This window comes from Miscanthus floridulus, chromosome 3, assembly GCF_019320115.1.
Source record: "Miscanthus floridulus cultivar M001 chromosome 3, ASM1932011v1, whole genome shotgun sequence".
NCBI classification, from domain to species: domain Eukaryota; kingdom Viridiplantae; phylum Streptophyta; class Magnoliopsida; order Poales; family Poaceae; genus Miscanthus; species Miscanthus floridulus.
This window is the reverse complement of record NC_089582.1, coordinates 89,655,141-89,676,954: the sequence shown is the minus strand read 5'-3', so window position 1 is coordinate 89,676,954 and position 21,814 is coordinate 89,655,141. Positions and strand designations below refer to the sequence as shown.

Below are 21,814 nucleotides of genomic sequence, written 5' to 3'. Positions count from 1 at the left end.
AGAAAATATGAGCTTAAACAAGTGAAATACGTGGCCTGTGGAATTTCCAGAAGACGTGCTCGAAATCGACAAAGACCTTATGACCACGAAAAGAGAATCTTGTGACCACTTTTTGACCAAAATAAAAATCTCCGACCCCGACAAGGCGAGGGATGGACGGATCCAAAAAAAATTTCTGATCGATTTTGATATATGGAACGTCAAAATCCGAGTTCGTATGCGAAAACTAGACCAGTTTTAAAAACGGACTCCGAATTAGAGGACAAAACGGGAACAATGTGCGCAAAATTGGTCACGATAGCAAGGATTTGATGAAAACAGTGAAGACAAGTGTAACAAATAAGATGGTGTGAACTAGGGTTTGATGAATATAAAGGAATCACAGCAATAATTGAAGGTGTTCACGGATTATGATGAAAAACAAAGGGGAAAACACAAACCGGACTTAAAAACGATCTAAAACCAGCAACAAGAACTTGACCTAGGGCACAAACTCAACAACGCAAATTAGAGACGTACTTGCACGGCACAATGAGGCTATAGGACAGGGAATATGTGACGATGTATATTTTTTTGGCTTTTGGTGGACTGTAGGTAATGCAAAAACAGTAATAATCTAAAGGGGGAAACAAAGTTATACCTAACGGGCAACAAGGGCTCTGATACCACTTGATGTAGACTAGGCCCGATCTTCTGAAAGGTATGATAGCGTCGAGAACTAAATCAAGAACGGCTGCTAAGGAGAGCGAGAACTAAACAAAACCCAAACCCTAAGGAGAGCGACGGCTGCTATTTATAGAGTCTTGGGCGTCACCCCCTGGACGTGCCCCCTAATGGGCCCAAACACGATACACGGTCCAATGGACCAAAAGACGATGTCACAGCACCCTGGCAGATTCTAGACGCTGACTTGTTTCGATGATTCCCGTTGATTCCAAAGGTCTTTTGACATGAAACCACTTGGATTGGCTTCCTTAGGCCCAATCTTCCAAAAGGTATGATAGCGTCGATTGGTGGAGACTTGACATTCATGATCTAGGCTTCAAACCAAGATTGACCGGACCCCCACAACCGTTACACCACTGCTCCATTGGTTATCAACCACGCGAACACGATTGACCTCGCTGAGAAGGCTTTCCTGCAAGCAAATTGAGAACACAAGCAAGAACGGGATGAACATAATCTGAAATTGCAAATAAATATGAGGCTTATGAAATTAAGAAGGAGTTCAAGTCTTTATTCGAAAGGACTAATTGCCACAGGCGAACAAGATCAAGAACTAGGGCCAGGTTCACAGCAAGTGGCCTTGGCGGCGACAGTTGCAGCAAAATGATGTCTGTTTCATGAGGAAATAAAAAAACTAAACAAAACCCAAACCCTAAGGAGAGCGACGGCTGCTATTTATAGAGTCTTGGGTGTCACCCCCCTGGACGCGTCCTCTAATGGGCCCAAACACGATACACGGTCCAATGGATCAAAAGACAGTGTCGCAGCACCCTGGCAGATTATGGACGCTAAATTGTTTCGATGATTCCCATTGAATCCGAATGTCTTTTGACGTGAAACTACTTGAATTGGCTTCCTTATCAAATTAACTTTCAACCATATATGGATCGTCGAAAATGGAGTCCGGATGCATCCTAGGTGACCAGTTTAAGGCAGACTGGTCCTGGAGCCCGAACCGGACTCGAACTTGAGTTGGACTGGGCTTCCACCATGAAAAAGATGAATTGGACGCCCATGCTGGACCTCCTCCTCTACTTGGCTTGCATGCGATGAAGTAGTGATGTCCTCATCACATCCTCAGTGAGAAAGCTACCGCTGTCATAAAAAAGAGTTAGAGAGTGCAGAACACACTCCACAATGTCCAGATTTCATGGCACTAAACCGGTTATCCTTAAGCCGGTGATTAGAGGATCAAACATGGTTGGATTATCATAAAACTTGGCAAGCTCATTCCTTGCTTAGGGTACTACAATGTCTTAAGTTGGTTTAAGGATTGGTTGAGTAAAACATCGGATTTGTGAGATGTTTTGTCAGTTCGGATCACTAAAAATTTAGAACAAAGCAATTTTGGTAGATGATTTGTTTGGTGTCCGTTTGAGCTAAATTTTGGTCAGTAATTAGAGGACTCATTGTGGGGGTATTAACCCCTATACCCTTATGGCTAGGCTTGGGCTAGCCCAGATTAGAGGGTCCGGTCCACCAAAAGACGACGCGTGGCCCGACCAACCTGTTTGGAGTCCCACGCAAGGAGTCAAGACAGATTTGGAGATCAAGCAAGATCCTGGTCGGTTAGAATAGGAATCCTTATCCAGCCACCTATGGCAATTGTAACTGGCTAGGATTAGTTTCCAGATCTGTAACCCTTCCCCCTGGACTATATAAGGTGGGTAGGGGACTCCTCTAAAAAACATCTCTCATTAACATACAACAATACAATCAGACACAGGACGTAGGTATTATGCCTTCTTAGCGGCCGAACCTAGATAAAAACCTCGTGTCTGTCTTGTGTCACCGTCTTGTTTGTGGCTTGCACATCTGTCTGCCAACAATCTACTACCTTGGGCATACCCCTAGGTAGACTGCCGACCATATTTCATCGACAGTGGCGCGCCAGGTAGGGGGTGTGCATACTGCTCTCCAAGTGAACAAGATGGTCATCATCCCCGGCTCCATCGCTACACTGAATGGCCTCACATTCACCGTCGGTCAGATCACCTAGACCATCGGCTCCAACGACTTCATCGCCATGACCACGGAGGAGGCGTGGATTCAATCTATGTTGACCACTGCTTCACCTGCATCGGCTATGTCTCCGACCATGGTGGATACGGCTCTGACCACGGTGGATACGGCTCCGACCATGGTGGATATAGCTCCAACCACGGTGGATACGGCTCTGACCACGATACATCTAGCTCCAACCACGTCCGTGTCATCTTCAGCCATGCCGACCACCCGTCGTCTGCTTCCCCACTACAAAGGGAAGCAGATCGACAACACCGACCTGCTCAACTCCATTGATCGGGTTGGCACCAAACTCGCTGAAACCCTAGCTCTAGTAAGTTCAATTCAAAGTCAAACTAATGAGTAGGTAACTGCTCCCCACAACAGATCTACCCGACCAACTTGGGCCAGTTGTCCTGCACAACTTGGTACAGATCTCGTGGTCATATCTACACCTAAAGGGCGCTCCGCTCGTTGCCAGCCAGCCTCCGCGATGGGTCTCCGGCTCTCCGAGTACGAAGCCTCAATGGAGAACTACTAGGCCCAGCCCTATGGCCTGCGAAATGCTACCTCCAACTACACGTATAATATACAACGCCGCTTGGATCTGTGTTTTATACATCGACCTCGGCAGAAGCCACGCAACTTCATCAACATGATCCGGATTGAGGACTATCAAGAAGGATCTATCCACACAGTCCAAGAGGGTGACTCTAGCTCCTCGTCTGGCATCGCATCTAATGCCTCCGTCCACACTAAGCTCTAGCATGACAACGATGAAGGTGTCGAATACAATCTGGATATCCTAGACCATGCCCCGGGGTTCCCACAATTCCCGTCTTTTCCACCAAGGCGAGGGGATTTGATCAATGTTGTCAGTAATGATGAACCACCAGTAGTCGGCGAAATAGAACAAGAAAGGATTGCACGTGAAGCACGCAATATTGATCGGTTTAATCGCCGACAAATCAAAGCCGAAGCAGAAGAGGAGGCACGACGCATAAGGGTCCAGCCATGCGACCTCAACAATGCCTTCGACAGGGTGGGGGACAAATAGGTCTTCAGGACTCCAAGCGCCAACATAGCTGTGCTATGGCGATAATGCAACGGCTACCCAATACCCTGGAAACTCAGGCAGTTCGCAATGAAATACAAGCCTATCTGACGGCTGCTATGGCCAGACCGCAGAGATTGTAAATCAAGCCTGGGCTCCATCCGTCTCAGTCAAGTCAAGCCACAGCCGCTAGTACTCTAGTCGCTCACAGCCACCCAACCAATGTGGCTAGCGCAACAATGACCCATTAGACAACTGTCAAGGTAGAAATGGTGGCCATGATGGTGGTCAAGATGACAACTGTTGTTGGGAGGACAACTGCCGCAATGTCCGAGACGACAACCACGATAATCACCGCGATAACCACAATCGCAGGGCTAATCTAGATGGCAACCGAGATTGCCATGATGGCAATAACGATCTCCGCCATTACCTCGGAGGACGTGATCTGCGCGATCGCATCAACCAGAGAGCCAATGATCGTGCATCCCACGAAAGCTATCATCGTATGGAATATGATACTACCCACGGCCCACTGGGTTTGAAGCAGTTTACTCCGCACCTTCGCCAAGTCATATGGCCCAAGAACTTCAAGCTCAAAAAACTTCAGAAGTACGACGGTAAGGAGAACCCCGAATTATGGGTCATGCTCTATGAAACTACGTGCAGATCACCCATGGCTGACGAGCACATCATGTCTAACTACTTTCCAGTCGCTGTTGGCCATGTAGGTCACCAATGGCTGGTCAACTTGCTGGCAAACTATTTTGATTCTTGGCAAGAGCTCAAGCAAGCCTTCATCAACAACTTCATTGCTACTTGCGAGCAACCCGGCAACAAATATGATCTGCAGCGGATCCGAGATTGGAAGGATGAGACACTGTGAGAGTACGTCTGACGTTTCTCAGAGATGCGCATCAAGGTCCCGTCAATCTTCGACAATGAGGCAATTGAGGCTTTCTTCACTGGCCTACGCTTCCATGATGCCCTAAGGGATAAGCTCCTCTACAAGAGACCCGAATCAGTTATAGTGCTCCTGGCCACTGCTAAGAAATATGCGGACACTGATGATGCTAAAAACATAATTGTCGAAGAAGTAGCAAGGGTTCTGTGCTCTGACCACCCCCCACACCACGACTACTACCGTGGCAACCGTGGTCGGAGCGACAATTTTGACCGATGCAACCAGCGCAATGACTCCCACGACCACCGCGACCAACGTAATTAGCGGTGTAACTGCCGTGATGATTATAGGGGCAAGCGTGCTCGAGAAGACAACAGTGAGGTCAACATCGTAAAAAAAGGTGGCGGACGTCATAACTATGAAGAAGACTACGCCAAAGCATTGAAAGGGCCCTGCCAGCTCCATCCCAAGTCAAACCACACCATGGAGAATTGCCGCGTTCTCAAGTCTATCTACACACATCAATAGGCTCCGGATACGTCCGACAAGCCTAACGACGTAGGGGAACAGCGCAACGAGGACAACAACGATGAAGACGTAGATCCCCGTCACAAGTATGTCAAGCCAACCGATCGCGTGCACACCATCATTGGAGGCAAAGTGTCCATCGAGACCAAACGGGAACACAAGCTACTCGCCCGCGCTTGCTTGAATGTGGCCAACACCGATAACCTCATCGCTGATCCATGGCTCCCTCCTTGGTCTCACAGCGAGATCTCCTTCAGCAGAAAAGACCAATGGGTCGCAATACCTGAACTAGGATGTTTTCCCCTAGTCCTCAATCCTTGTATCAACAAAGTTCAATTCGACAGAGTATTGATTGATGGTGGCAGCTCCATCGATATACTTTTCAAGAATAGTCTGCCGGCCCTGAAGATAACCTAGGCGAATCTCAAGCCATATGAGGCACAATTCTAGGGTGTTCTCCCCGGACAGAGCTCTACACCTCTTAGGCAAATCACGTTACATGTGCAGTTTGGGACCCCAAACCACTTCCGCACTGACTACGTCAACTTCATGGTCGCTGACTTCAACGGCACCTACCATGCTATCCTTGGTCGACCATCGCTCACCAAGTTCATGGCCATACCTCATTATAGGTATCTAGTGCTCAAGATGCCTACTGAGAAAGGAGTTCTAACCCTCAGGGGTAATGTGTACGCAGCTTATACTTGTGAAGACGATAGCTTTAAAATAGCAGAGGCTCACGACCTCTCTATTCGCATGGCTGAGACCATCCTCGACGCCAAGAAGACCTTGGTCGACCACCTAGAGATCCCAGAGCTTGAGGCTCTACGCAAGAACATCAAGTCCAAGGAGCACAAGGTGATCCAGCTAGTCGAAGGTGATCCCAGCAAAACGGCCCTTATCAAGGCTAACCTGGATCCCAAATAGGAAGACGCGCTCGTCAGGTTCTTAAGGAGCAATGTGGATGTGTTTGCATGGAAACCTGATGACATGCCTGGTGTACCTTGAAACTTGATTGAGCACTCCTTGAATGTCAATAGCAAGGCCAAACCTATCAAGCAGAAGCTATGATGGTTCGCTCGCGATAAAAAGGAGGCAATTAGGATAGAAGTTACACGGCTTTTGGCAGTCAGATTTATCAAAGAAGTGTATCATCCGGAGTGGTTAGCTAACCTGGTTCTTGTAAGCAAAAAGAATAATGAATGGAGAATGTGCGTTGATTATACTGATCTCAACAAACACTGCCCTAAGGACCCCTTTGGCTTACCTCGCATAGACGAGGTCGTAGATTCAACCGCCGGTTGTGAGCTGCTTTCCTTTCTTGATTGCTACTCTGGTTATCACCAGATCGCTCTCAAAAAGGTCGACCAGATCAGGACATCTTTTATCACACCTTTTGGTGCCTACTGCTACACGACCAAGTCGTTCGGGCTCAAGAATGCCAGGGCTACCTACCAACACGCTATACAGGCCTACCTCAAAGACGAGATAAAAGACGACCTCATTGAGGCTTATGTTGATGATGTAGTTGTCAAAACCAAGGAAGCACATACCCTTGTTGACAACCTGGAACGCACCTTTGCAGCCCTTAACACATTCCAATGGAAATTAAACCCAAAGAAGTGTATCTTTGGTGTTCCTTCTGGCATACTACTTGGCAACGTTGTCAGTCATGACGGCATATGCCCTAACCTGGAGAAAGTCAAAGCTGTCTTGGACATGAAGCCACCCAAAAAGGTGAAGGATGTTTAGAAGCTTACCGGATGCATGGCCGCTCTCAGCCGTTTCATATCAAGATTAGGTGAAAAGGGATTACCGTTCTTTAAACTGCTCAAAGCATCTGAGAAGTTTAAGTGGTCGGTGGAAGCAGACGCTGCCTTCACATAGCTGAAACAATACCTTATGTCACCTTTGGTCCTCACTGCTCCTAGAGAAGACGAAACACTCCTGCTTTACATTGCGGCGACTAATCAAGTGGTCTCCACTGCCATGGTGGTCGAGCACGACGAGCCCGGCCATGTCTATAAGGTACAACGACCAATCTATTTCATTAGTGAGGTGCTCAATGAATCCAAGACCAGGTACCCATAGATCCAAAAATTGATCTACACCATACTGATAACATCCCAAAAGTTGAAACATTACTTTGACAGATATCGCATGGTGGTCATGACTGAGTACCCTCTGTGAGGCATCATTAGCAACAAGGATGCGAATGGGCACATCGTCAAGTGGGCAATGGAGCTATGCCCCTTCTACTTGGAATTCATAAGCCGTACTACAATCAAGTCTCAGGCACTCGTCGATTTCATCGTCAAGTGGACAGACTTAAGTACGCCTACCTCTTAGGGGCTCGACGAGTATTGGAAGATGTACTTCGACAATTCTCTCAACATCGATGGCATAGGAGCAGGATTCCTTTTTGTGTCACCATCCAAGGAGCAGCTCTGGTATGTCCTTAGGATTTATTTCCCAGCATCTAATAATGCCACCAAATACGAAGCATGCCTACATGGTTTGTGCATTGCAGTCGAGCTCGGTGTTAAACGTCTCTATGTCTATGGAGACTCAGCTCTGGTCATCAACCAACTCAACAAGGACTAGGACATGACCAGTGAAAGGATGGATGCATACTGCAAATCGATCAGAAAGCTGAAAGGTAGGTTTTATGGCATCGAGTACACACATGTGGTCCGGGACAAAAATCAAGCAGCAGATGCGCTGTCAAAGTTATGATCATCCCGAGCCAAAGTCCCACATGGCATATTCGTCCAAGACCTGCTCACGCCTTTCATCGAGGAGGAAGATCCCACGGTCGACAAGCCTCTAGACAAGCAATTGGTGGCTATGGTTCCAGCGTCGAGCACCACTGAGCCACCTTCGACCATGCATGAGCCCAACTGGAGAGAACCTTTCATCAAGTACCTAACAGATGGCAGTGGTTACACTGATTGGACAGAAAACGAGTGCCTGATGCGTCGTAGTAAGCATTATCTGCTCGTCGATGGCAAGTTATGGCGCAAGAACGCAAAGGAGGAAATCTTGATGAAGTGTATAACCCGAGGGGATGGCGAACATCCCCTAGACCAAATCCACTCCGGCTCCTGTGGCAACCACGCGGCCTCGAGAACGCTGGTCGGCAAGGCTTTCCGAGCAGGGTTCTATTGGTCGTCAGCGGTAGCTGATGCAGAGAAGCTAGTCTAGCACTGTGAGGGTTGTCAGTTCTTCGCCAAGAGAATCCACGTACCAGCACATGAGATCCAGACAATACCAGCCTCTTGGCCCTTCGCATGCTAGGGACTAGATATGATCGGGCCCTTCAAACCGGCTCCTAGGAAATTTACATGTGTCTTTGTGCTGATCGACAAATTTTCTAAGTGGGTAGAGTACATGCCTCTGGTACATGCATCCTTAGAAAAGGCTGTTACGTTCCTCGACCAGGTCATCCACTGCTTCGGCATACCCAACAGCATCATCACTGATCTGGGTACTCAGTTCACTGGGAACACTTTTTGGGACTTCTACGATGAAAGGAGCATAGTAGTAAAATACGTCTTGGTGGCACACCCTAGAGCTAATGGACAAGTTGAGTGGGCAAACGGTATGATTTTGGGTGCATTGAAGAAGAGGATGTACAGAAAAAATGACAAAGCTCCCAAAAGATGGCTCTAAGAGTTACCAGCCGTGGTCTGGGGCCTCAGAACTCAGCCCAGTCGTAACACCGGTGTCTCACCATACTTTATGGTTTACAGCGCTAAGGTAGTCCTCCCAGCAGATATAGCTTTCAGATCAGCACGGGTAGAGAACTTTGATGAAGGCAAGGTCAATGAAGTATGGGAGCTAAAAGTGAATAGTGCAGAAGAGAAGCGGCTCGATTCTTACGTACATACAACCAAATACCTTGTTGTTTTGCGCAGGTACTACAACAAGAATGTTAAAGAGCGGTTCTTTGTGGTCGGGGACCTGGTCCTAAAGTGGAAGACAAATCAGGCTGGTGTCCATAAACTCGTAACTCCATGGGAGGGGCCCTTCATGATCAAGGAAGTCACACGACCAACGTCTTACAGGTTAGCTCACCTAGATGGTACGGACGTACCAAATTCATGGCACATCGACAAGCTTAGGCGTTTCTATGCTTAACTACTGAGATATGTACTCTTCTTGTACTTTCGATTTAATTCAATAAAGCTATTATGATTTCTCTGACCACTATGATTGTGTCACTTTGAATTTTATGGTTATTCTAACTTAGCCAGTCAAAGCCGACCACCATTCCTTCATGGGTTTTCGGAGCAGGCCCTATCTCCGGTTCCTCTCAACACGTGCATGGGATCCGCTCTCTACGCTATGGGTGATCGGCAGGTCCCCCTTGGTTTGACTTGTTTGCATCTATGTGTGCACAGGTCACGCACCTCACACTGCGACCACATGCCAAATCAGGGCCATACAAACTTTTCAGGATGACGTGTCGAGTAAACTGGTACAACTAAACAGAACGCTAACATGTTCTCACTTAGTTACGCCAACACGAGTTTCAAGCTTAAATACATTTTATACAAAACAAATAAGCTTATAATGATATATAGTTACGTTATTACAAGCTTGCCTGAAGAGGTACAAGTTTACAATAACACAACTACATCCTTCTTCTACAGCTCTAGCCTATCCTGTTGGCTGGTCGGGGCATGTGGCACCTGCTACTCGCTACTTCTGACATCCTGCTCGAGTCTCGAGGACTCTTGTACTGGTCGAGCTGAAGAGGATGGCCCCACCGATGCCTGGCTGGTCGAGATCGCAGGCTTCACCGGTTGGCTCACAACTGATGGCATTTCTAGCTAGCTTGTTGATGGCATACCCTGTACAGGTGCTGTCCCACCTCCACACAGGTTAATGTCGCCAATTATCTTTGAAGACAGGTCCAGCTGGGTCATTCGAAGCTCCTTAGCCTTGTCTGGATTTACCTCCTTCGGGTACCCAGCCTCCAGGCGCTTGAGATTGATCAGGGGGTAGTGGGCATGCACCATGCTTAGCACATGTGCACCTGTGTACTCACCCACCTCCTTCACGAACTCTTGGAACCATTCACATGCCTTTCGGCATCACTCGACCAGTCAGAGCTGCAGCGTCCTTGGCGCTTCCTCTGTAAGTGCTGGGTCGATAAGGTTGAGGATGGGCAAAATGCCAGTTGCCACTTCCTAGCACCGGTTCTTCCATGTGTCTCGATCCTCGGTGATCTCTAGGCATCATGCCTTCCAGCCATCACGATCTTTCATCACGGTTTCTAGATGCTTCTTGGCATTAACTTTCAAAACTGCAAACCGCACAAGATATTAAAATGTCACGCCACGACAAGATAACGCGGGCAATAGAATGAGCAAGGTGGTCTAGAACACTTACTTCTTAGTTCCTCCTTCATCTTGGTTGTGCGGTCCTGGAGTTTGCAACTGGTCGTGCGCCAGTTTCTTGTTGTCCTCCTTCAGGCGACCACACTCTACGGCCACACGACTATTCTCCTCTTGGAGACGGACTACTTCGGCTTCTAAGCCTGCACTACAGCTATTACTACCAACAATGCAACAACACGTGTCATGCACTTGCTGTGATAAAGTGACAACTTACTTGTTTTTTCTTGCTCTTTGTTACTGAGCTGGACAACCAGGTTCTGGTTCTATGCCTCTTGCTCTGTCCTCTCTAGGTCAGTGGCTTCAAGTTGGTGGCGCAAGCGTTCCACCTTGGCCGCTAGTTCTTTATTGCTTGCTGTGATCCCCTCAATCTAGTCGAAGCACTTCTTTCGGTACCTTGCGGTCTTCATCAAGTCCTGCATGTAAAAAAGCTAAGTCAGATAGTTTGACTGGATAGCAGGATCAAGTGGTCAAGCCAAACATACCTAGACTTCCGTCACTAGACATTTTGCCGCTCGTTCAACTTTCATGGTCTCTTCGACCTCTGGGATTTCTTCATGCATAACCCATTGGTTGTTCCACCAGTGTGACACATATACATGTTGTCACTTGTCTTAGGGATGGCCCAAGACCTCTTCTACTTCGTCCTCTTCGGCCTCTTGTTCGGGTAGCGGCGCTGGTCTGGAGTTTGAAGTCTCTGCGATCACTATGGCTTTCCCATAGGCCATAGCATCGACAAACATGCTATGTACCACCTCCGGCTACTGCTCCTCGATTTGGTCTGATACCCTTGGGGCCAAAGTATCCCCCTCAGTAGGGTAAGTGCTCGGAGCACTTGTACTTGGCTTGGCTCTCCCCTCGACCAACTGCTCGGGGACTGTCGTCTAGCCGCTCATCTGCTGAGGCTCCAGTAGACTTTTTGCTATAGGTTCCTCCATAGCCGGCTACTGGGCAGTTTTCTCTACCATTGCTGGTGGAGCCATGCTGCACCCGGCTAGTTGGTCGGGATTTTTGGTGGATGCTGACCTAATATATCAGAGATAAGGTCAGAAGACAACAGTATTCAATATAAATTGTAAGCTCACATCAAGGTTACAAATACTTACAGCTTGGAAGCACGGAATGATGTAGCAAAGGCATGTCTCTTTGTCTGTGCTTGCTCCATGTGCTCTATGGGTGCCACCGGGTCTCTTTCCATGACCAGTACCGGCGCCGGGGCTTGATGCTCGACCCCTTTGCCGCTTGTCCTCTATATTGCAGTGGTCGATGATGCGAGTCCCACTGGCATGGAGGAGCCACCCTGCTTCGTCGACTCTAGTTGTCTCCTCCTCTTTCGAGAGACGAGTCAGAAGATGTTTGCATCCTCTATTTCATCATCTGACAGTGTAAAGATGGCCTAACGACGCTTGCTGGCCACTGGCCGCTTGCCAGCAGCCTTGGCCGTTGCCTCCTCCCCAACCCCAAGTATGGCCTAGTCGACGTCTTTGATCCTGGCGCTGGTCTGGGCGGTTGGGCCGGCAACTTGTGGCTAATCCACACTAGGGGGTGGAGACACGAACAATGCTGCTCTGTCATGACCATTACTCTAGGAAACATAAAGGCGACAACACAGTAAGTTTCTGTTACAACATAACTCTACGGGTACAAGGCAGCATAATTTACCTTTGGGGGAGGTTGGGCCAGCTTGAAAGCATGCTCAATGTCGCTCAACCTGACATAATTTGGATTAGCTAAGTTGAATAGCTCTCCAATCCTAGCTTTGACTTCTATCTTGTCAAGCGCCTCTCACCTGGTCCTAGTTGGGTCTGCGCTACCTTGGTAATCGTAGCCAGGATGTACCCTCCTCTGGCAAGGCTACATCCTTTGGCTGATGAAGTTCCCGACCATGCTCGAACCATCCAGTTTCTTACATGGGATCATCTCAAGAAGTTCTGAGATCTATTCCAAGTGCTCGGGCTTCTATAACCAGCTGTTCTTCTTCTCTAGAATGAACCCCATGTCGCACAATGTGATCATGTTCGGCTCTTCGCGGATGTAGAACCACTTCTTGTACCAGTCGTCCAATGATGTGTTCCAAGGGCAGTGCAAGTATTGGGCCTTCATCCCATCACACAGATTGAGGTACACACCTCTGGCTATCTTCGAGCTGCCGCTTCCTTTCTTCCGCAGACAGAAAAGATGGCAAAAGAAGTCAAAATGGGGCTGGAAGCCACCATATGCTTCGCAAAGATGAATGAAGGTGGAGACAAGAAGATTCGAGTTGGGATGCAGATTGCAAATCCCAATCTTGTAATACAAATAGAGCCCCTGAAGGAAAGGGTGCACTAGAACCCCAAAACCCCGCTTGAAGAAATCTTCGAAAACCACAATCTCACCTGGTTGTGGATCGGGGTACCCTTCTCCTTCCGGCGTGCACCATCCTACGAGTGCCTTGTTGTGGAGTACTCCCATGATGACGAGGTCTTCGATGGTCTGCTCGTTGCTTCTTGACTTCCACCACTCCTTCGCCATAACTCTGGCTTTCTTCTGGGCGTCACTCTTCGCCATGAATCCACCCTTGCTGATGGAGGTGGATATGGTGGAGGTGTGATTGGTGATGATTTCGGAGGTATTAGGGTTGGCAAGAGGAAGAAGGCTATGGCGGCGAATGGTAATGGGGATCGATAAAAAGTAACTTACCAGTTCTATATTATAAATAACCAAGAGTTCCGCTATTTTGTCCACCCAAGATTTTTGGGAGACATGTGCACACGCCGCAGATGGTTGTTTTCACAACCTCGAGATCTATGCCAATATACGTGCCCTTTCGTTACTAGTGTATGCACCTCTTCGTTGCTAGTGTGAGAGGGCCCACACTGACGCACCTCCTTACAGGTGCCAAGCGACTGTTTGCTTGAAAGGACAAGAAGGCAGTATGATGTGCTATACCCGTCTGCTTTTTTTACCAGACGTGTTAGATTGGACTTGACAGAGTAAGAAGATAAATAAATACACCAAATAATAGTACAAGCGGCATTCGTTTCTTCGCTTCATGTCTCATGCTTAGGGATGGTCCAGACTACTACTGTGCTCGGGGACTGCTCTGACCACTATCGTGCTCGGGGACTGCTCCAACCACTACCATGCTCGGGGACTGCCCAGACCACTACTATGCTCGGGGACTGCTCCGACCACTACCGTGCTCGGGGACTGCTCCGACCACTACCGTGCTCGGGGATTGCCCCGACCGCTACCGTGCTCGAGGACTGTTCCGAAGAATGCTCGACGATTGCTCTCCTCGGCTACATGTGATTTGTCCTCACATACAGTTGAGAGACATTTATTTAGACCTTGCTACAAGACTTATATTTCATCTTCCAGCAAGCTCGGGGACTACATCGGTATGATGCACCTGCCGGTGCATCTCGTATTGATTGTACAACGATTGGATTCTTAACTCTAGTATAAATTCTTTTTAGACCCTGGCACCACGTGCCTGCGTCACCTACTACTAGGCTTAGGGACTAAGTGGGCACACTTCACCTTGTGGTGAATGTGTTTATTTAATCGACCCCTATGCTTTGACTGATTGTCAGGAATACTATCGTGCTCGGGACGTGTCCCGACCACTGCTCAGAGACCGCTCTCCTTGGCTACATGTGATTTGTACTCACATACTGTTGAGAGACATTTATTTAGACCTTGCTACAAGGCTTATACTTTGCCTTCCAGCAAGCTCAGGGACTACATCGGTACGATGCACCTACCGGTGCATCTCGTATGGCTTATATTATGATTGGATTTTTGACTTGACTGGGAATTCTTTTTAGACCCTAGCACCACGTGCCTGCGTCACCTACTACCAGGCTTAGGGACTAAGTGGGCACACTTCACCTTGCGGTGAATGTGTTTGTTTTTCGACCCCTATGCCTCTAGTGATCAAGGACGCTACGCTTCAAGACGCACTTATATTTCTTTTTAGAAGTACAAGTGGGCACACTTCCCAGGATGGAAATCTTTTTCTTTTTTCTTAAGAGCACCATACATTCTTCGGACAACCTACTTCTCTGGTGACAACGGTGGTCAGAGATGTCAAGAACTCAAGCCTCACTATTTGGAGAAGGTTAAAATGGTGTGTCGTAGCATAATACATGGTGCTCTGGGACTAGCTATGGGGGTATTAACCCCTATACCCTTATGGCTAGGCTTGGGCTGGCCCAGATCAGAGAGTCCGGTCCACCAAAAGACGACACATGGCCCGGCCAACCTATTCGGAGTCCCACACAAGGAGTCAAGATAGATTTGGTGATCAAGTAAGATCCTAGTCGGTTAGAATAGGAATCCTTATCCGGCCACCTATGGCAATTGTAACTGGCTAGGATTAGTTTCCAGATCTGTAACACTGCCCCTCAGACTATATAAGGCAGGCAGGGGACCCCTCTAAAAAACATCTCTCATTGACATACAGCAATACAATTAGACACAGGACGTAGGTATTACGCCTTCTTGGCGGCCAAACCTGGATAAAAACCTCATGTCTGTCTTGCGTCACCGTCTTGTTTGTGGCTTGCGCATCTGTCTGCCGACAATCTACTACCTTGGGCATACCCCTAGGTAGACTGCCGACCATATTTCGTTGACACTCATGGATCTATATGAATACTAAAATTTGTGTACAATGTACAAGTAGTTTGTGAGATATGAACTAAAAACCAAAGTGTATAGAATCTACGATTTCTCTGTGGACTGCTATCACCCCTCAAAATAGAAGGTGGTGTTTGTAATTGATGCCAAGATTAGCAACATGGTCAATGTTTTGTCATTAGATAATCCTTTAGGTTCCCTAGAGAAGACTCCTTGCACCCCTTTGTGCCTTGCTTTTGCCCTCTTATATCAACAATGTTTGAGCAGTCAAGGTGTTCTATAAGTTAATTTGTGGCATTGCGAGTCAAAAACAAGTTGAAAAGTGTCAAACAACAGATTTCAGATTTTAATTTTGAGTTGTTGATTGACATTAGAAAAGAAGCCTCAATGTCCAAAGTAGTCCAACATGGCTAGTTTTGGTACAGTGCAAGTCAACCCAACTCACTGTGCAATAGCACCATGAAGGAAAATTGTACTCAATCTAGGTAGTGTACTGTTTCTCTAGTTGGTGAATACTTGCAACTTTTGTTGTCCTTCAGGCCTCGCTATCATCCTTCTTTAGCAAGGATTTCTAAGGCGGACTTGTCCTTGGGTACCTTCCATGTATTTTTACTCAAGAGGTTGCATCAAGTTTCAACCTAGATAACTGTTGCCACTTGGATACGAGGATTCCCTCAAATAATGATCGTCGAAGACACTGTGTCGGGTTCATAAACCCAGGGTCCCTCGAAGATCGGCTTCTACGCCAAGGCTTGGTCCAAGAGTCTAAAAACAATAGGGCAAAGGAATGGTCCAGCAATCGACTAGAAGGCTAGGCCCAGGAAGAGCAACGCCCACTCATCGGCTACTTCGGCCCAACTCTCCGACCGGAGCGCTCAATTCGGGCTTCAGTCGCCTCTAGATGGCCTCTCTGATCAGAAGGCCTGCCCCAAGCCCTACTTCTGACTCCGACCCCATGTCCCTCTGACCGAGGCTTGTAAGAACCCTGCTCACCGCTCTTCTCCGACCAGTGCACTCAGTGTCGACTAGAGCCATCCGACTGGGGATGCCCGTTCGGTAGGAACTAGAAGGCGTGCGGAGAAAGGCAAGGCAAGGCTCACAAGTCAAAACCATTATACCAGGGACCATACCCTACACAGAATAGTACACTGTAGCCACCTAACACAAATAGTATTGTAGGCACTAACATCTCCCTCTACAGCATTGTAGGGGCCGCTAAAACTCCCATATAGTAAGAACCCCCCCCCCCCCCCCCCGCGTGTCTCTAGACATCGATAGCGGTATGGCACTAGGATTTACCATACCAGATGAACATAGCATGACTCCTCACATGCCTCTAGGTATCAAATAGTTTTTGTAGGTACCAACATCATCCCTTGCTGAAGAAGATAGCACAACCTCCCACGTGCACCAGACATTCTATAGGGACATCAACAGTGTTATGGGTGCCTACCATTATCTAATCCTCATCAGCGTGGGCAACAAGGCTTAAAAACATCCATACCCTCTCCCTCTCACCTATAAAGCCATCCCCTTCATCTATAAAAGGAGATGCGCTCCCTCCAACAAGGAGGACGGACAGACCAATTCTAGTAGGCTAGAGTTCCTTAGATCGATAGCTCACAACCACAGAACCACTAGGTTCGGACCTCAAGCACCCACTTGAACACTTAGCTCATAGCGAAGTTCCTGTCACTCTCGACCCTTCCGGTCGAAGCCAACCGGACCTGAAACGACCCCAATTTCCGCGAAGGGAAATCCACAGCGTCGAAGTGTAATAAGATCATTGTAGATCACATTACCCAAATTCTAGTCGAATATCACATCCATACAACGATAATATCAGAGTACAAATAGTGCGGAATTACATAATTTATTACATCGCCGCATTGGCGGAATCAAAAGTAGCATTCATTAAGAATAGCTTGAAGATAAGATCGCCAAACTCGAGCGTAGGCATGAACCCCTCATCCATCAAACTCCTCGGAGCTATACTCCTCAGCAGAACCTGTGTGCCAAAATTTATCAGTACAATTTGTACTGGCCACTCCCATCCCTATGAGCATTGCTTTGTGGAAATTGGATGCAAGTGGGACATAGTCAAAGGAACCTAAAAAGCTGGGGTTTCCTATGTAATAGCATATCAAGTAAATAGTAATAGTTTGTCAGGTTTTAACACCATTCCCACACACATTCCACTCCATCCCCTTTTTTGAGCCAGGTTTCGATCCTGGGATCGACATACCACCATCTCCATACCATACCATCGCTCAGTCGACAGGCCAACTCCCTCTCAACACTGTCTCAAGGCCCGTAGCCCCTGGCTATGACCGACACTCTCTCACGGGGGAAGAAGAGAAGGACTCATCTCACTATCTAGTTTAAGCGAAACCCAGGAAAGGTCCATAGCCGACAAGTCGGCACATGTATCGATCGATCAACCATACACTCTACAGAGGTTTTACATAACCACAAGATCCGCCTTCCTCGCTGACCATCGTCAACTAGGCTGATTCTGGCCGCTTGCTAGCCTAGGATAATGCCACTCTACCATTCAGCCCTGGTTCACCCCAAGTCAAATCTAGGGTGGCTGAAACTGTGAGTCATGAGCCGAGTCCATAAGGTCTCCATGAAGTCTCGGAAGGGTGTGGGGGAAATCCTCCATGCCCTGTACCTCCTTACACTGTCCGCTATCAACCTGACAACCTAGCAGTAGTGGTAATATCCTACCAAGTAGTCCAGCCGTCCCGCACCATATAGGGCGAGTGGTACGTAAGGCTTCCCGGTGAATCTGAGTACTAGTAAGTCCTTAGGGATGACCAAGCTAGAATGTCTCCATTAGGGTTTCCATTCATCATGCCACCATAGCACCTCCATCCCGGGCTCCACCCGTCACAGGTTCACACCCAGGTCCACCTCATATACCATTTACCCACCATAGGTATCCATTTCCAAGGGTGCCCAAGTAGCATCCCATAGCAAGACTTGCCCCAGGCTCATTGTGTACTCCAACTTAGTTGACACAACCCTCACCCTCCACACACCCAAGTCACACACGTAGCACTCTCCCCATAGTCTAGGTAACACCAGTTTCCACCACGCACGTAGTAGAAGCGTAGTAGAAGTATAAGTAATGAAATATATAGTAGTAAGCATGTGTCTAGCCTAATAGTAGGGTATGCAGGGGTAAGGTTGCGTCAAGGTAAAGGCTTTCAAGCAAGCATACTACCATGCAAGTCCTAGCATAATATAATTGTAGCAGTAAAGTAAAGCGATAGCAGTTCTATATTAGCCATGCGTAATAGGTACTACGAGATTGGGTGGGATGTGACACCTTCAGTGTAGTCGTCTCCGTTCTTCTCATGGTACTCACGGTCCTCGTCCGTTAGGTTCTCCTCTGAGTCTGCATCGTTCGCATTATAGTCGCGTTAGCGACGTCTATAGAATAGCACAAAGAAGCAAGGGAAATTAAAAAGAGCCAAATGCACTCAAACATGGGTTCATTGCATAGAGCTTGATTTTAGATGAATTTTGGTCCTAGTTTGATATTTTTCTGAGGTCGTATGAATTAGTTATGAATTTCCGAAGTTTAAATCATTTCTGAAATTGGATAAAGGCTGAATTAATCCTGGGCTAACACGTGTCATGCTGTGGTTGGTCCACGTGGCTTGCTAACGTCAGCATCACAGTTCTGAGCTGACGGGTGGGTCCCAGCTGACGTCAGCATGACGTCATCAACGTCATCCACACTGACAGGTGGGGCCAAAAGCTTTTGGGTCACTGACAGGTGGGTCCGGTCAAGGTCAACGTCAGTCAACGATGAGTCAATGGTCAATGGTCAATGGTCAACCATCACGGTCACTGGCATGCGAGGCTATGCAGCTCTAGTGTGGCCGTGCAGTGCCGTGCCGAGCCGCGTCAGTGACGAAGTGCCGATGCTGTCTTTAGCTCCGACGACCTCCTCCTCCGTGGCGGCTTCGGTGCTTTCTTCCTCTCCTTTCTTCCCCTTCTCCCTCCTCTCTCTTGGTTCCGGTAACTTGTTCATTGGAGTTTAGGGAATTTTTGTTTAGTAATAAACTTTATAGAATTTTTAGTCATAACATAAAGCAATGAGAATCCAAATCACAATTTAAGTTAATCATGTATGCAACATCTATTTAATAGAAATTAATAATCATAATCAACATATGACATGCTATGCTTATGTATTGACTTAGGTTGGGTTACTTCTAATGCAACTCCTAGTTGGGTTACTTTACATGACACTCATCATCACATGGAGGTTTTGAGAAAAATTTTGTAGTTGGTATTTTTGGTGTGTGGATTTTTGGGTTGTTACAGGACCTCTTGTACACCCCATCTTTCTCCCTCTCGTTTGTAACCCCACTGCAAACTTCGAGCACCTAGGCTCAGGAATAAAGTCACCGACCGACCCTGACTAGATGTAGGGCACATTGCCTAAACCAATATAAATCTTGTGTCATTGAGTGCTAGGCCACCTCCAATCACAATGTACAGCAAAACTACAAATATTCACTAGTTGGTCACTTTCTGCACCAATAGTTGGCGCCATCTGTGGGGAGGATGCTGTACGTTCAACACTTTTTTGGTCATCGGATGGCCCATACTTCTGGCACCCCCACCGTGGTGGGCTCGGGTGATATGATTTGCTTTGGCTCGTTGGAGTTTCCCGGACTCTCGCCCACCGGGACATGGGTTCCACCCATCTTCGAGCCATCCTAGGCCTTCCTCTTTGGAAGCCTGGACTTCATCGCCGACCAACTCGGCATACTCCACCTCTGCGAGGAGACTCACAACCCGGCACCCATCGGGGAGACATCCTCCATCGACTCCAGGATGCGCGACTTCGATGACGCGGCATCTGCGCTTCATTCTGAGCAAACTCTCTGCTCAAACCTCACTGTAAGTAATATGCATACTACTATTTGCTCTTTATTTACTATCTCCCACCAATCACCCGGAGGGAATGTACAGCCCATGCCACAAACACCGTATGATTGGTTCCCCTATGGCCTCGCATCCTTCATGGACGGATACGCTCGGGGGCTCTAAAGGATGCTGGCACCATCCCCCCTCATGTCCGAGTTTGTGGGAATGGCAGGCTGCGTTCCTACCATTTCCATGAACTCCTGGATGGTGAGGGCGAGAGCGACGGTTCTAGCACTGGTGACGTGGCACCTAGCCACCGTCCATCCTAGGAGTGCGCTATGGCGGATGCTCTGGGACAGCCACCGGTGGTTGCGAAGTCTACGCAAACTCACACCCCTCCGGACCCACGTGCGGGGGCCCTCGTGTCTGTGCAAGCACACACCAAGGAATTACAACAACGATGGTAGAACCAACCGCTGCCTACACCGGCACCGTCAGTACGGCCCGTTGCGCCCCATGCACATGGCCCGACAGGTGGCCCTCAGGGTCGCGCCCGTCAGGTCCAACACGACATCATGAATGAGGGGAACGATCTCCCTCAATTCACCCGGGCTGGCCAGAACATCGCCGCTGCGGCAATGCTTCTGCGCGGCGTTCCCGAGCCCATCGACCCCCAGGAGCGGGTAGTCTACTGGAACCTCTAAGTTCTAGTAGAAGCCACCGTCGTCCAATAGGCGGAAAGCTCCACGTTGCAACTCTGACCCGCACCCTCTCTCCCCACCGAGGGGACGAGGACACACCAAATAGAGCGCTCCATTCACTCGCTGCCACAGCCATCAGGCCTGGCTCAGGGTGCGATAGTCGTGCCATGGTCCAACGTGGCGCCTACCCCATGCCAACCACCAGTACACGAGTGGCTCTCTCTACACTAGGATGCCCACAGCATCATCGACAATCGGCGTCAGGCTCAACACGATAACGACGTCCACCATATAGTATCAGGCGACATAGACCCTAGCCAAACCATCAAGGGAAGTGGTGAAACATGCCCCAGGAGCAGCCGCCAGCCAAATGACCAAAGCCCTAGCCCTGAGGGCCTAGGGCCATGGGCCTTCAGCCGGCGTATCCGGATAGCACCGTTCCCGCAGCATTTTTGGCCGCCCACCAACATCACCAAATACACTGGGGAGACCAACCCAGGCATTTGGCTCAAAGACTTCTGGCTCACCTATCGAGCCAGAGGTGTGGATGATGACTATTTCATCATCTAATACCTTCCCATTTGCGTGGGGGAACATGTTCGGGCATGGCTCAAATTCCTTCCGCACGACAGCATCCGTGACTGGACGGACCTCAAGAGGGTCTTTGTTGGGAATTTCTAGGGGACGTACATCCACCCAAGAAACTCCTAGGACCTCAAGAGCTATCACCAGGAGCCCAATGAGTCCCTGTGGGATTACATCCATAGGTTCTCCTAGCGATGCAACTCCCTCCCCGATATTATCGAAGCAAACGTCATCAGCGCGTTCCTCTCTAGGACAAACTGTGAGTCCTTGATCCACAAGCTTGACTGCTTCAAACCCCATACCACCCGTGACATGCTTGACATCACCACCAACCATGCCTCTAGTGAGGAGGCGATCAGAGCGGTCTTCAGCGGAGGCTGGGACAAGCTCAAAATCA

At 48.5% G+C, this 21,814-nt stretch overlaps 1 pseudogene; it reads right to left on the bottom strand.

Annotated features, from left to right (window-relative positions):
• Positions 1-21,814, bottom strand: part of LOC136546083 (uncharacterized) — a 93,286-nt pseudogene that overhangs the window by 53,554 nt on the left and 17,918 nt on the right.